Raw genomic sequence first — 16074 nt, forward strand, 5'->3', positions numbered from 1 at the left:
GAAATTTTTTATTGTCAAAATCTCTGTTACAAGTTCTTTCAGTGTTGCATCTTGTCTTTCTTGAGTCTTATTCATTATTTCCATCCATTCTCTAATCTCTGTCATTTTCTGGGGCCAGTCATTGGTGACTTCCATTATTTGGACCACCAAGGTCTAGTTTTTCAGGAGTTTTGTCTTTGGTACATTTGAAATTGCCTTAAGTCTCCCTTTAGTTTTTTCCTCATTTGTGACATATCTCTTATCTTTCTCTTTAGTTCTGTTATTCGGTGTCAGTGGGAGGGGCTTTCCCTCCTGATGTTTGCACAGTCCTCTATTCTTCTCCAATCTGGGCTCTGGATTTGTTCTATTTTGAAATAGGATGGTGGATAGGAAGCTTTGCTGTCTCTTGTAGTTTTTGAAATTCAAATAAGTTAGGGAATGGGGGATTATGATTCAGAAACAACTTGCAAATTACGGTGTTCACTTATTGTTGTATGTGTTCCCTGAGACTCACTCCCCACCACCACTCTATATAATGATGTAAAGCAGAAATCAATGCAAAAAACGATTGAACACACATACACACAGACATACACACACACCCCACAGCAAACTGGAATTACAACAAAGTGAAACAAAACAAACAACAAAAAAACCAAGAAAACTAAACACACACACATGCCTAGCACAAAGTGAATAGAGAAGAAAACCAGAAAGACCGGAAGGGGGAAAATAAAGGCATTCAGGTTGAAACCTCACACATATGTTGACACATATTTTAAACTATAAAAAATGAAAATAAAAAATCCCAGCAGAACAAAAGAGCAAAAACAAACCACCAACAACAACAAAATTGAAAGATGAACACTCAATCATTCACATACACACATAAAGAGAAAATGACAGATAAAAAAAGAAAGAAACAGAAAAAGAAAAGAAAAAAGTTTTGGGGGGGATGGAGAGCAAACCCTCACATACACATTCATGCACAAAGGAAAAATTTTTTAAATATTTTGAAAATTAAAAAAGAAACCTGCCCTCTTGTGGCAGGCTCTGTAATTGTTCCTCTAATCAGGTCTCTCCTGCAGAGCCACCTCTTTTGTTCTCTCCTCAGTGTCCAAAGCAGGAAGGAGAGGGGCAGTGGAGGTGGGTGGGGCTGCAGTCCTCCCCTCTCACTCTCATATGGTCAGGGAGATCTCATCCAGTGAGGAGGTATGATATTGTCTTTTCCCCAGGTGTGTACCCACAGGGGGTGCCCCAGTCAGGCCTATCCTGGAATGGAGTTCTCCTATTGTGACTGACATCCAGGCTTCACTTGGGTTTGTCCCTCTCAGTTCTAGTCCAGCTCTGTGAGTCTGATGTTCAGAGGATTGCTGGGGAGTGCTGGACTCTCCACTGATCTCTTTGGAGTTCTTCCTCATCCTTTTCTGGCCACACCCTTTTACCCCATGGCTGGATCAGGGTAAGGGGTGGGGCACCTGGAAATCAGCACTTGTCAGATCCCTTTGAAGTTTGTGCTCTCAGGATATTCCCTCTGGGTCACAATCAATCCCTGAGTAGTTGATTTACCAGACACAGAGATGGGATCTGTTGCTCTGTGGTGAACAAGTTGGAACACTTTCCTGCCCCATCTTCATGATGGTGGTGGGGTTCCTCTCTTGTCTTCTTCCATGGGACTTTGCCTCTGGACTCCCTCTGCAGCCCCTGCTGCCAGTGCCCTGCCAGGTGCTGAAGTGGTGAGGCAAAGCCAGGAACTGGCAGTCTCTCCTGCTGCAATGATGAGGGGGTGCTTGGAGCGATAGTTTCTCCCCACAGCTTTTTCACAGGAAAACTTTTGTTCATTAAAAAAAAAATAATGATGCTCAGTTTCCATAACCTGAGAAGAGCCAGGGACCAAGTGAAGAAGCTGCAGCACCAACTGTTGCACCAGGGGCCTGGCCACTAGCTCACAAGTCCCCACTTAAACAATCTCTCCCAGCATTTTCTTCCCAGGGAGGGTTTGTTGTTTCAAAAGAAAAAAAAAAAAAGAAAATGGTGCTCGGCTTCTGTGTCCCGGTAATCACTAGGGTCCAAGCCCAGCAGCTGTGGCACCAGCTGCTGCACCCAGAGAGCCCTGGTTGCAAGCTCCCTAGCCCTCACTCAGTCAGCCACTCACATGCCCACTTGCTCACCAGCACATACACAAAATTTTCCATATACTCACTCCTCACATAGGAACTCGCATAGCCCAACTGGTTTGGTGGCTATCTTCCCAACCTCTCTGACATTAATTCTTTCAATTCATGAGCATGGAATGTTTTTTCATTCCTTTGTATCATCTATGATTTCTTTCAACAGTATTTTGTAATTCTTCTTGTAGAGATCTTTCACCTCTTTGGTTAGATGTATACATAAGTATTTTTTTGTCTGTGACTATTATAAATGAGATTGTGTTCTTGATTTGGATCTTAGCTTGAATGCCATTGGTGTATAGAAATGCTACCAATTTTTGTATAGTGATTTTGTATCCCGAGACTGTACTAAAGTTTATCAAGTCTTGAGGTCTTTTGGTGGAACCTTTAGGGTTTTCCAGGTATAGAATCATATCATCAATGCACAGAGATAATTTGACTTCTGCTTTTCCTATTTTAACATATTTTATTTCTTTCTATTTCCTGATAGCCATGGCTAGGACTCCCAGTAGTATGTTGACCAGAAATGGTGCAAGTGCACATTCTTGTTTCAGTTCTTAGAGGGAATGCTTCTAACCTTTGACCCATTCAGTATGATGTTGGCTGTGTGTTTGTCATAGATGCCTTTTATTATTTTAAGGAATGTTCCTTTGATGTCTAGTTTGTTTAGGGTTTTTATCATGAAGAGTTGTTATTTATTTGTTTATTTGTTGAGTCAGGGCCTCACTTTGTCACTCAGACTAGACTGCAGTGTGCAATCATGGGTCACTACGGCCTCAACCTCCTGGGCTCAGTTGATCCTTCCACCTTAGTCTCTCCAGTAGCTGAGACTACAGGTGCATACCACCATGCCCAGTTAATTTTTTTTATTTTTATAAAGATGAGGTCTTGTTACATTGCCTAGGCTGGCCTGGAACTCCCAGGCTCAAGCATCCTCCCACCTCAGCCTCCCAAAGTGCTGGGATTATAGATGTGAGCCACCACACCTAGCCTATTAGATTTTATGAAATTATTTTTATGCATTTATTGAGATGATCATATGGTTTTTGTTTTAAATTCTATTTATGTGGTTTATCACATTTATTTATTTGTGTATGTGGAAACATTCTTGCATCTCAGGAATAAAACCCACTTATCATGGTGAATTCTCTTTTTGATGTGCTACTGAATTCATTTTGCTAGTATTTTGTTGAGGATTTTTGCATCTATATTCATTAGGGATATTGTTCTGTAGTTTTCTTTTTTTGTTGTGTCCTTGCCAGATTTTATTATCAGGATAATACTGGTCGTATAGAATGAGTTAAGAAGGAATCCCTCCATCTTGACTTTTTTGAATAGTTTTAGTAGTCTTGGTACCAGTTCTTCCTTGTATGTCTTGTAGAATTTGGCTGTGAATCTGTCTGGTATAGAGCTTTTTGTGGCTGGTCTTTTTAATTACTGATTCAATTTTCATTACTGATTCATTTGGTATTGGTCTGTTTGGGGTTTCATTTTCTTCCTGATTCAATCTTGGGAAGTTTTGTATTTCTAGAAACTCATTTATTTTCTCTAGATTTCTAGTTTGTGTGCATAAAGTTGTTCATAGTAGTCTCTGAGACTCTTCATTATTTCTGTGCGATCAATTGTAAAGACACTTTTGTCATTTCTGATTGTGCTTATTTAGATGTTCTCTCTTCTTTTCTTTCTAAATCTAGCTAGTGGTCTATCAATCTTGTTTATGCTTTCAAATAACTAAATTTTTGTTTTGTTGAACTTTTATTATTTTTAGGGTCTCAATTTCATTTTGTGCTGCTCTGATTTCGTTATTTTCTTTTGCTAGCTTTGAGTTTGGTTTGTTAGTTCTTTTGCATGTGACATTAGGTTAATTTTAGATCTTTCTATCTTCTGTCTGGTGATGCAGTGGGTCACAGGTGGAGGGCTCCCAGACAGCAAGTGGCATCCCAGTGTGCAATCATTATGGCACCCCTGTCTCAGCCTGGGTCTGAGTGGGAAGCATCATGGTTGTGCTAACTGACCACCCGGTTCTCTGTTCCTGGGACTATCTCTGGTCACTACCAATAGTGTGGCACTGGTCATGGGGGCAGAAGAGTACAATGTATAAATATATCAAAATATCACACTGTACCCCATAAATATGAACAATTATCATATATCAATTAAAAATATTAATAAAAGCTCATACAAGTTTAGGATGTCTGAAGTGAATTAATTTAATGAATTTTAGTTTTCCTCTTCAATTCTTCAAAATATTGTAGAAAAAATACTTATAAAATAAATTAATAAACAAAAAGTCTGATACATCAAGCAAACACAACATAGGTGGCAGTTACTGCTTTTAAAATACATGTTTTTAAATTTTATTTAAAATAAATAAATTTTAAATTTCTTTCTTTAAATTTATATTTTAAATTTAAAATACAATGTTTTTAAATTCCATCATGTCTTTCCCTTGTTCAAACGTTTCAGCAGTTTTCTTGTTACCCAATGATCAAATTTGTTTGCCTAATATTCAGGGTCCTCCAAAATCTATCTGAAGGCCATCTTTGAATGATGTCTTCACTTCTCAGTCAAGTAGCTGGATCAGCCTATTTACCATCTTTCACGTATCCCTACTTGCTCACTTTTTTGGTTGCTTCCCCACCTCCCCAAGAATGTTCCCTTTTTTCCATCTCACTTAAGTAAAACTCTTACCCTTCTTCAAGGTCTTTCTGTATCCTTTTCCTCTCCAGTGACACAACAATTTAATTGGTGAAATTTTCTTAAAAAACAACAATAACAACGACCAGCTATAGCTTTCAGAAAATGTCCTAAGGACATACACAAAATAGAGAAGTATTTTATTTTATTTTATAAACAGGGTCTTGTTCTGTCTCCTAGGCTGTAGTACAGTGGCATAATCATAGCTCACTGTTACCCCCAACTACAGGCCTCAAGCAATCCTCCCACCTCAGCCTCCTGAGTAGCTGGGATTATATGCATGAACCTCTGTGCCCAGCTGAGAAGTGTTTATTTAAGTAAATTTTGTTTAGAACAGTGACTTTGTGGTATTTGAGCCATGACCTGCTTCCATTCCCCTCACCAGCTCAGTGTAACACATCTACTCCAGAAGCCTGGGGCCAAGAAGGCAAGATTTACTTTTTCCATAACTGCTATTCGAGGGTTATGGTTTCACCCCGTGAGGGGCAGGACATCATCCTCTCTTATTCCTTCCAGCTGTTTTGTAGACACACTATCCCAGGCAGGAGTAACTGAGAAAGCTAGGCTTTCTTTCCCCTAGCCAGGACTCCACTCATAGGGCAGAAGCGCCACTCTAGGTGTGGTGGGCTGGGAATATTATATCCCTATCACCTGTTCCTGTTTTGCCTGTAGAGCGGAGGTTCTACACCAGGAGAGTCACATCAAGAGCAACAGGGCTACCATCCCACACAATGCCTATTTATAGGGCAGAGGTGTCACTCAGGGAGATCATGCTATGATTCCTGCTCCCAGCTCCAGTACAGTGGTGCAGGTTTTGCACAGGAAGAAGGGCAGACTATAACAGAGGCATGCAGTTCTTAAGAAGACTGCCTTTATTTGGAACAGAGCTTACACAAGTTTCTACCTAAAAGCACTGTCAAAACCAGTAGAGATTTAGATGGTAAGCAATTAAAGAGAAATGAAATAGTAAACCAGTTAGAAGTTTACTAGGGAGAACCAGGAAAGAGGCAGCTAAGAAAGGTTCTCTGAGGGTCAAAGCAAGCTTCAAAGCCCGGCAACACCCTGACTTTAATTTAATTAAATCGCACCACAGAGCAATTGTTGCCCCAGAGTACTGTCAAAAGCAATAGAGGAATCAGCCAGCAACTAGTGGATGCTAATAGCTGGGTGTGATTCTGGCTCAGTGAATGACTAGTTAGAGATTAACTGTGAGATCAGAGAGAGACAGCCATTTCTTAACTGATGTTAAAAGCAGTTGCAAAAATTATGTACATAATTGCATTGATGAGCCTGTAACAGATAGAAATATAATCTATTTGACAACAACACAAAGAGGGTGGTGAGAACGAAGCTGTGCTGAGGTAAGGATATAATACCAGATTGTAACAAATACACAGGAACAAATGGAGAAAAACAGAAGTAGATAAATAAGGTTAGTATACCAAACTCTATAAATGTGTACTTTCTTCTCTCGATTTCTATAAAAGTCATAATATTATATAAGGCAATAATTATAATAGTGCATTGTTGGGTTTGTAACAGATATGGATATAACATGCCTAACAATAATAGCACATAAATAGGAAACGAAGAATTTCTAGAAATCTGCTGAACAACATGGTGCCTATAGTTAAAATATGGTATTGTGCACTTAAGCTGTTAGAATAAATCTTGTATTGGCCGGGGGTGGTAGCTCAAGCCTGTAATCCCAGCACTTTGGGAGGCCAAGGCGAGAGGATTGTCTGAGCCCAGGGGTTCAAGACCAGACTGGGTGACTTGGTGAGACTTCGTCTCTACAGTAAAATAAAAAAATTAGTCAGGCATGGTGGTGTGCACCTGTAGTTCCAGCTACTTGGAAGGCTGAGGTGGAGAGTTTGCCTGAACCCAGCAGGTCGAGGCTACAGTGGCCATGAGCGTGCCACTGCACTCCAGCCTGGGTGACAGAGTAAGATTCCAACTCAAAAAAATAAAAAGAATAAACTTGTGCTAAAGGTTCTTGACACACACACACACACACACACACACACACACACACACACACACACATTCTAAGCAACAACAACAACAAAACCCCACAAAAGGACACAAGAAACCTTTTTGAGGAGATGGATATGTTTATTACCTTGATTAAGGTGGTAGGATCATGGGTATATGTATATACTCAGATTCATCAAATTGTATATATTAGACATAAACATTTAAAAAATATAAACTATACCTTTCTAAATCTGTTGAAAAAGGTATGTGTGTGGGGAGGAGAAATAAAGCCATATAGGAATAAGTTTCTGTAGCTCACTGGAAATGAATTAGTAAAAATCTGAAGTAGATTATAAATTAAGATGTATATTGTAGCCCCAGATCGACTATAAAGAAAACAAGTTTTTAAAAAGCTTAAAAATCATTAAAAAAAATCATTGGAAAAATTCACTTAATGCAAAATACGACAGTAAAAGAGAAACAGAGGAGCAAAAGGGATATGAGGCATATAGACAACAAAAAGTAAAGTGGTGGACATAAGTCTAACCATATCGATAATAGCAGTAAATGTGAGTGGATTAAATAATCCAATACAAGGCAGATATTGTCAGTCTGAACTTAAAAAAACATGATCTAATTATATGTTCCCTGTAAAAGACATACTTTAGATACAAAGATATAAATAGGTTGAATGACTTTTTAAAAAACATTGCTTGTAACGTAAGTTTGCTGGTGATGACAGTTTTCCTGATTTTATGTGCCTGAAAAAATGTTTGTTTCACTTTTGCCTGTGAAACAAATTTTTGTTTAGGGAATAGGATTCTATGTTGACAGTATTTTTTCTTTCAGTACTTTAGAAATATTGTCCCATTGTCTTCTGGCTGGGCAGGTGTTCTCTCTGCACAGATTGTACTGTACTCTTTGTCCCACATCTCACCCTTCTCCCACTAACTCAGATTCTAGGGTGACATGGGAAGGTGGCCTTGCTCAGCAAAGCAATAGGGAAACCTGGGGATAGAGTCAAGCTCTCACAGGGGCATTGACAAAACTCTTCAGAACCAGGAAATTTTGGCAGAGGACTATACTCAGCATGACTGCAAGAGATTAGAACTGGTGCAATTAGGACCCTATGATTAATATTATCTCAGCTGTGTTCACAGCTTGGTGAGATCTGAGCTACATAAGTTCTATCTGTTATTAGCTCAACAACCTTTCCTTTAAAAAATAGACTGATATAACATTTTAAAGTATGTGAGAAAGGAAAGTTTGGGTTATTATCTTAGAATTGATTTTTAATTTTGCTTTTTTGGTGGACAGAGAATGTTCTCTATGGTATAGATTCTTTGTTATGACATTTGTGTCTTAACAGAAAGTCAACTTTTATAAATGTTCCATGGGTGCTTGAAAAAATAAATGTATATTTCCTATAACTATATTTCAACATCTGTCACTGTGCCCAGAATATAGTAGGACTTATTCCAGTGTTGAATTAGCTTTTTCACATGAAACACAGTACCTGTATAGCAACTTCAGAATACTGTTTTGTGACATACAAGTTTTCAGGGACACAGATGTCCCAGAAACGTCTAACTCTATAATATCACAGAACCACAGGGTAAAAGGACTGCGTGGAAATCTTCCTGCAACTCACTGGAGGATTATCCCTCAGATGCATACTGCTGGCTACTTGCATCAGGATCAACTCTGAAGCTTCTTAAAAATGTTATTTCCCAGGTTCCAGCTAATCAGAATTTTTAAGGATGGGGCCTGGAACCTGATCATTTAATATTGACTGCACCCTTAATTCTGATGCACATTAATATTTAAGAACTACTAAACTGGAACCAGCCTGCAAGCAGCTTTTCAGTTGTTGTTTTTTTTTTTTTTCAGAAGAATAAGAAATTTGAATAATTTTCTGTTAAAACAATTATACTTTCTGGGCCTTCCTACTGACTCCAAAGTTCTGATTTCATGCACATTGAAATGCTGCTATCTGGAAGAAGAAAATTAAAAGGCATTGCCCTTGTGTAAGAGGGCGGACCCGCCAAAATCAGAATTATCTTTTTTGGAGGACGGGTCCCTTACATTACAGACTTTCCCCACTGGGTTAGTGTACTAGGAACCCATTGGCATCAGTATACTGGCTAGTGTGAGAGGCGGTGTTCAGCTTCAGTTAATTTTTTTGGAGATTCTTTCAACACTTTGACCATTTCATGATGAGGGATTTATAAGCCCACACTGTGCTGAGTGTTCAGCAGTTTTTAACCAAAAACTAATCTTGCCCCAGGAGACTTTTTGTTTGTTTCCCTGGATGAAAAAAGACCTCAAAAGGAGACATTTTGCTGATGTGGAAGAGGTGAAACTAAAATCGGCAGATGCACGAAAAGGCATCAAAATTGACAAGTTCAAAAACTGTTTTGAGCAAAGGAAAAAGCATCTTATAGGTGTATTGCATCAAGCAAAAAATACTTTGAAGGTCACTGAAGTTGAAGCATGCAAGAATAAATAAACAATTTAAAAAATAAACACATTCCATTTTTTCTGGGGGGGGGTCCTTCCTTGTATTTCAGTAGCTGCTGATATATACATTTTCTAATTAAGTCATCACCACACTCCTGTGACATGGTATAGTGGGATGAAAGATGCCCCACCCCAATATGTCCATGTCTCAACTCCTGGTACCCGTGAATGTAACCTTCTTTGGAAAAAGGGGTATTTGCTAATATAATTAACTCAAAAATCTAGAGATGAGATGATCCTAGATTACTTGGTAGACCCCAAATCAAACAATCAGCTTGTTTGTGAAAGAACAGAAGAAGGGACAGGCACAGAGCAAGTCACGGAACTAGAGAGGCAGAGAATGGAATGATGCTGCCACAAGCCAAGGAATGCCTGGAGCCACCAGGAACTGGCAGAGGCAAGGAAGAATTCTCCCCTAGAGCCTGCATAGGGAGCAGGGTCCCACTAATACCTTGATTTCAGACTTCTAGTCTCAGGTCTGTGGAAGAATAACTTCTTGCTCTATTAAGTCAACCACTAACTTTGTGGTAATTTGTTGTAGTGGCCACAGGAAACCAATACAGATAGATTTTTCTTTTAAAGATGTGGGGTACAATTCAGGATTAGGTATACAAGTGGTCATCATATAGGTAAAGTTTGGGCCTTTCTCTGGTCCCCGTTTTGCCTGGTTTGAGATCAGGTAGCCTTAATGATATTATGTCCCCTCCCCCGCACATGCCCTCACCCCAGCAGTATCCCGCTACTGTCAATTCCTTTCTTAAAATATTCTGGTAAATATTCAGGGTCTGTTTAGAGTGAGAGCTTGTGGCACTCTGTTCTCTGTTTCTGTGATAGATCACTGAATATGATAGACTCTAAATCCATCCAAGTTGCTGTGAAGTCCATATGTTTGTCCTTCTTTATGGCTACATAATATTCTGTTGTGTATATGTACCACTTTTTCTTATCAGTCTAGTTTTGATGGGCAATGTGGTTGGTTCCATGTTTTTGCTATTGTAAATAGTGCTGCAATAAACATGCATGTGCAGGTATTTTTGTAGAATGATTTGAATTCCACTGGGTATATTCCCAGAAGGGGGATTACTGGGTCATATGGAAGGTCAATGTCTAGTTCTTTCAGAAATTGCCACACCGTTTTCCAAAGAAACTAGTTTGCATTCCCACCAGCAGTGTAGAAGCATTCCTTTTTCTGTGCATCCTCACCAGCATCTGTTGTTTATTTTATTAATGATGACCATTCTTACTGGGGTTAGGTGTTATCTTACTGTGGTTTTGATTTGCATTTCTCTGATGATTAGAGAGACTGAGCACTTTTTCATGTGTCTGTTGGTTGCCTGCATATGCCCACTTTTTAATGGAGCTGTTTTTTCCCTTTTGGCATGTTTGTGTTCCTTGTAGGTCCTGGATGTTAGGCCTTTGTCAGATGTACAGTTGGCAAATATTTTTTCCCATTCTATGGGCTGTTTCCCCACTTTCTTGATGGTTTGTTTGTTTGTTTGTTTTTGCTTTGCAGAAACTGAGTTTCTGCAAAGCAAAAAGGTAGATAGGTGGGACCTATCTATCTTTTTTCTTATGGCATGGACACTTGGGGTTTTGATCAGAAATTGGTTGCCAGTTCCAATTTCCATAAGTGTGTCTCCTGCATTTTCTAAGGTTCTTATAGTTCGAGGTGTTATGATTAGGTCTTTGACCCATTTAGAGTTGATTTTTGTGTATGGTGATAGGTAGGGGTTCTGTTTCAATCTTCTGCATGTGGTCAGTCAGTTTTCCCAGCACCATTTACTGAATAAGTTCTCCTCTCCCCAGTGGTTATTGGTGGAGGCTTTGTTGAAAATGAGTTGGTTGAGAAATTGAGGTTTTGCTTCTGGAATATCTCTCCTATTCCATTGGTCCATATGCATATTCTTGTGCCAATACTAGGCTGTTTTGATTATTGCAGTCTTCTAGTCAAGTTTGAAGTCTGATACCTCCTGCTTTGTTTCTTTCGCTAAGGATTGTTTTGGTTATTCATGGTCATTTATGTTTCCATAAGAATTTCTGTATTGTCATTTCCAGGTCTGAGATGATTATTTAATGGGTATTGCATTGAATCTGTAGATTGCCTTGGGTAGGATGGACATCTTAATGTTGATTCTTCCTATCCATGAGCATAGAATATTTTCCCATTTGTTTGTGTCTTCTTGGATTTCTTTGAGCAGTGTTTTGTAGTTCTCATTGTAAAGGTCTTTCATTTCTCTGGTTAGGAAGATGCCGAGGTATTTCATTTCTTTTGTGGCTATTGTGAATGAGATTGTGCTTTTTATTTGGTTCCCTGCCTGTTTATTGTTGGTATATAAGAATGCAACTGTCTTTTGCACATTTATTTTGTTCACCAAGATTTTGCCAAAGTCCTTTATCAGTGAAAGCAGATTTTTAACAGATTCTTTTGGATTTCTGAGGTATAGGATCATATCATCAGCAAAGAGGGATAACTTGACTTCCTCTTTTCTTATTTGGATACCCCTGATTTCCTTCTCTTGTTTAATTGTTCTAGCTAGGACTTCCAGTACAATGTTGAACAAGAGGGGTGAGAGTGGGCAGCCTTGTCTTGTTCTGGTTTTCAGGGGAAATGTTTCCAGTTTTTGTAGATTGATATTGCTATTCTTGTTTGCAGTCTCAGAGCTGGGTCTACTGCAGTGGACAGTGGTGATTGAATTGTTTCTTCCTATTAAGGACTTGACATTTAAGCATATTATCTTTTACCTTGAAGGGCCCAGAGATTATTGCTATCTGTACAGTGCAATGAAAAGGCAGTAGGGAAGTTAGAGAATTCCCTAAGGTCTATATGGGCATCATTCTGCTGGAAGAGCATGGTCCATGTGCCACTCGCCTGCTCTCAGTCTCATGATGCTCAGTGTACAGCCACAGAAACTGTCCCAAACCTCAGATGACTGTAACTGCCCACTTTCCCAGGGTTGGAAACTTGCCTGATGTTTTCCTGTGCCTCACCTGGGACAATCTCCTTGGCTTTCCCTTCTCCCGGACATCATGCCTGCTGTTTCAACCTCTTTTACAAATTAGCCTCACTCCATCAGCTTACAGTATCATTCGAATGACAGCGAAGGTGGTGCTGACCACAATCCACTTCAGTAACAGCTCTCTAAATATATATTAAACTTAAAAAGTATTCATGGGTCTAAAACCACTTCAGGATTGCTTTAAGTTTAAAGCTTTAGCTTAGATTCAGACAAACTTAGATGGGATTCTAACCTAGCCATTAACTAGCTGGGATGGATGGATCTTTGAGTTGCTTAACGTTCCTGACTGTCAGGATCCTAACTTGCAAAGTTGAGTCTCACTTCATAGAGTTGTTGTGAGGATTAAAGAGAATGCAACAGCCTCAGCATGGTGATCTGCACACAGGAAGGGCTCAGGGGATACTGAAATCAATATTCAGTGCCTCAACATTTCCACAGTTTTGACTTTCTTCTACTGCTTGACCCCACCCCAGGAATTCTAAGGCTCTCCTTTTTTCTTAAAATTTAGGTGGATAAGGATGAGCATTGTAAGGTTAATTTGAGTACCTCTTATAGTTAGCAATTTATTAAATGTTTCTTTGTGGTTTAAAATTAGCAGTTAATTTGAATACTCATCCTGTTGCTGTTTTGTTTTCCCAGCATGATGTGTACATGTCAAGTGTGGTAGATGTGAAATGCTACCAATTGGGGGTGTTGAACCCATGAGAGTAAGCAACACTGGGTATTTAAAAAAGGCATATGGTATCATTCCATTATTGATGATGTTTTTGCTGCAGTGGATTTATAAATAATGCATGTTTAAAGGGTCATTTCCGTTATATTTCTTTATGGACAACTAAAGAGTGTTCTTGTTTTGAATTTAAAACGAACTGACAGTTGGAGAAAGGTCAACAGAATGTTCATTCATCCAGTTTCTATGCCAAAACCCCCTCAAACTTCAAACAAGAACACAACAAATTTTATATTACCATATAATAGTCCCCCTTGTTTTTATAACAGAATGAGGCAATGGATTTAATTTAGCAAGTGGCAGGGTGAGGAGACTTAAAATCATTTTTATAATGAAAGTTTCATATTACATATTATCCCTTTTTTCCCTCAGAAAACCTCAAAAGTGAGGTTAGCTTCTATAAATAAAACCAAAAAAGAAACCCAACAATTATTCTCTAAGTATATTAGTTTTCTAACACATTAGCTTTTTAGTATGTTATTTTATTTTTTCAGAGACAGGGTTTTACCTTTCTACCCAGGATGGAGTGCAGTGGTGCATTCACAGCTCACTGCAGCCTCAACTTCCTGGGCTCAAGCATTCCTTCCACCTCAGCCTCCTAAGTAGCAGGGACTACAGGTGTGAGCTATCATGTCTAGCTAATTTTGATATTTTATAGAGACAGGGCCTCACTAAGTTGCTCAGGCTGGTCTCAAGCTCCTGGTCACAAGTGATTTTTCCACCTCAGCCTTCCAAAGTGCCAGAGGATTAGAGATGCCAGCCACCTTGCCTGGCTAAGAACGTATTATTTTAAAAAGTGATTGTATGGAGTGACTGGAGCCTAATACTGAGGAAAACTATAAAATCAGCTGCAGTTACCTTCCACCCAGGGTTGGCCCTTTATGGGTCTGTGAGTCCCCAGAAATTATAGGTAAACTTTTATTTGATATGCATGTGTACTTGGGGAAGAGTTTTAGGATCCATAGTTTTCATCAGTTTTATGGCCTTGAAAAGGCTAAGATCCACTGCTTCTTCCTATTTTTTTAGAATTGGCTAAGAGGAAGGAGGAAAAGGGCATAGGAATAGAGGAAGGGAGGGAGAAACTCTTCCAGTGTTAGTTAACCTCCCCCACCCAGGGCTCTATGTACCTCCCTGCCTCCCTGTCTCATTCCCACTCCACTATACAGTACACTAAACCTTTTACTGGTTCAACAATATGGCTGAACAAAGGCTAACTTCTAGAATATGAAAATGGAAACATCAGAAAAAGACATAATGCCTTTAATTTTTTGTTTCTTGAATTAGTTTTTATGAAAGCATGCTTTTTCCCCCTATGCATTTGCTTCGCTTTTATCTATCTCTGCAATTTTCAAAAAGAATTTGAAGCAGGATCTGCACCTATAATTCAATAACAAATCTCAAGCATTTTTCTGATGAGAGGGACATAATTTAAATGTTTTCTTTGAACAGAGAATGCATTTTCTTTGTAAACATTCAAAATATATTCTTACAAATTCAGACCCCAAGACTTACTTAATTGTGTTGCCTACTTGTTGTAGTAAGAGAGCATTAAATCAGAAGGCTTAATGAATCAAAATCCTACTGGAACTGAATTCACAAAGAGGAAAATAATAAGAAAACCAGTCGTTGACAAAGATGTCTGAATAAACACAATGAGCACAAGGCTGAGGTAACAAGTTTCAGGTACAAGGATTAAGTAACCTGAGTAGTGTTCCCCCACAGTGAGTCTCAGTACCAGAATCCATAACCAGGTTTGCATGACTCGAAACCCCACGTTCTTTCCCCAACATTTCTTGCTTCTGGTGAGGCCCCTCCGTGACCTTACTCACAAAGCCCCCCATCCTCCCATTCTGTGCCCTTGGTTCAGTGAGTTAGCTTGCTCCTGAATGGAGCAGGGCCTGACTTTGTGTGCATTATGAAGGAAACTTCCTCCAGAGTGGCTCTTTAAGCTGACAGGTGATGAACTACAGAGAAAGACTATTTATATGGGATGGAACAAATGATGTGAACAACAGCTTTCTTTCTTTCTTTTTTTTGTCAGACTCTTACTCTGTCACCCAGGCTGGAGTGCAGTGGCACGCTCACAGTCACCCGAGCACGTGCTACCATGCCCGGCTAATTTTTTAAAATATATATTGTGGAGACAAAGTCTCATCAAGTCTTCCAGGCTGGTCTTGATCCTCTGGGCTCAGGCAATCTACTTGCCTCAGACTCCCAAAGTGCTGGGATTACAGGCTTGAGCCAACCCACCTGGCCTAACAACAGTTTTCTTCAGACTGCAACATAAATCTATCAGAAAGCATGAAGAACAACTCATTAAGACCTAAGCTTCAGAAAACAGCCAACTCAATTTGGACTTTACTCTAGAAACTACTGAGTCGTTGTCCTATTTGGGTGTGAGGTAGCATTTTACCCATTGTGGTGAAGTGCTGTCCAAACTTTTTCTTTTTATCATCTGCAGACTCCACATGACACTTCAACCAAAAACAAAGCTTCTGCTGAGGGGAGAACTTGAGCAACATTGTGGGTGGCATATCTGAAATACCCAACCCTGTGTCTGGTTGAAGTTTGGTGCTAAGTAAGTGCTAGTTCCTCTTTTGTTCCCTCAATTGTGGTGAAGTTGACAGGATTTTGAGGGAAGTTCTTACTCTGAATTTGTGTGTGCAAAATGTATTGTATCAGTAGTGATGTCATAGAATGTTGGGTGGGAAGGCCTGAGCAATCATCTCCAGTTCTTTTTTTTTTTTTTTTGAGTTGGAATCTCACTCTGTCGCCCAGACTGGAGTGCAGTGGCACACTCCCAGCCACCGCAGCCTTGACCTGCTGGGCTCCAGTGATCCTTCCACCTCAGCCTTCCAAGTAGCTGGAACTACAGGCACACAGTACCGCAGCCGGCTAATTTTTTTGATTTATTGTAGAGATGAGGTCTTGCCAAGTTTCCCAGGCGGGTCTCGAACTCGCGGGCTCAGGCAATTCACTCATC

This window comes from Carlito syrichta, unplaced genomic scaffold (genome assembly GCF_000164805.1).
Source record: "Carlito syrichta isolate Samal-C Ts95f unplaced genomic scaffold, Tarsius_syrichta-2.0.1 Scaffold301626, whole genome shotgun sequence".
NCBI lineage: Eukaryota > Metazoa > Chordata > Mammalia > Primates > Tarsiidae > Carlito > Carlito syrichta.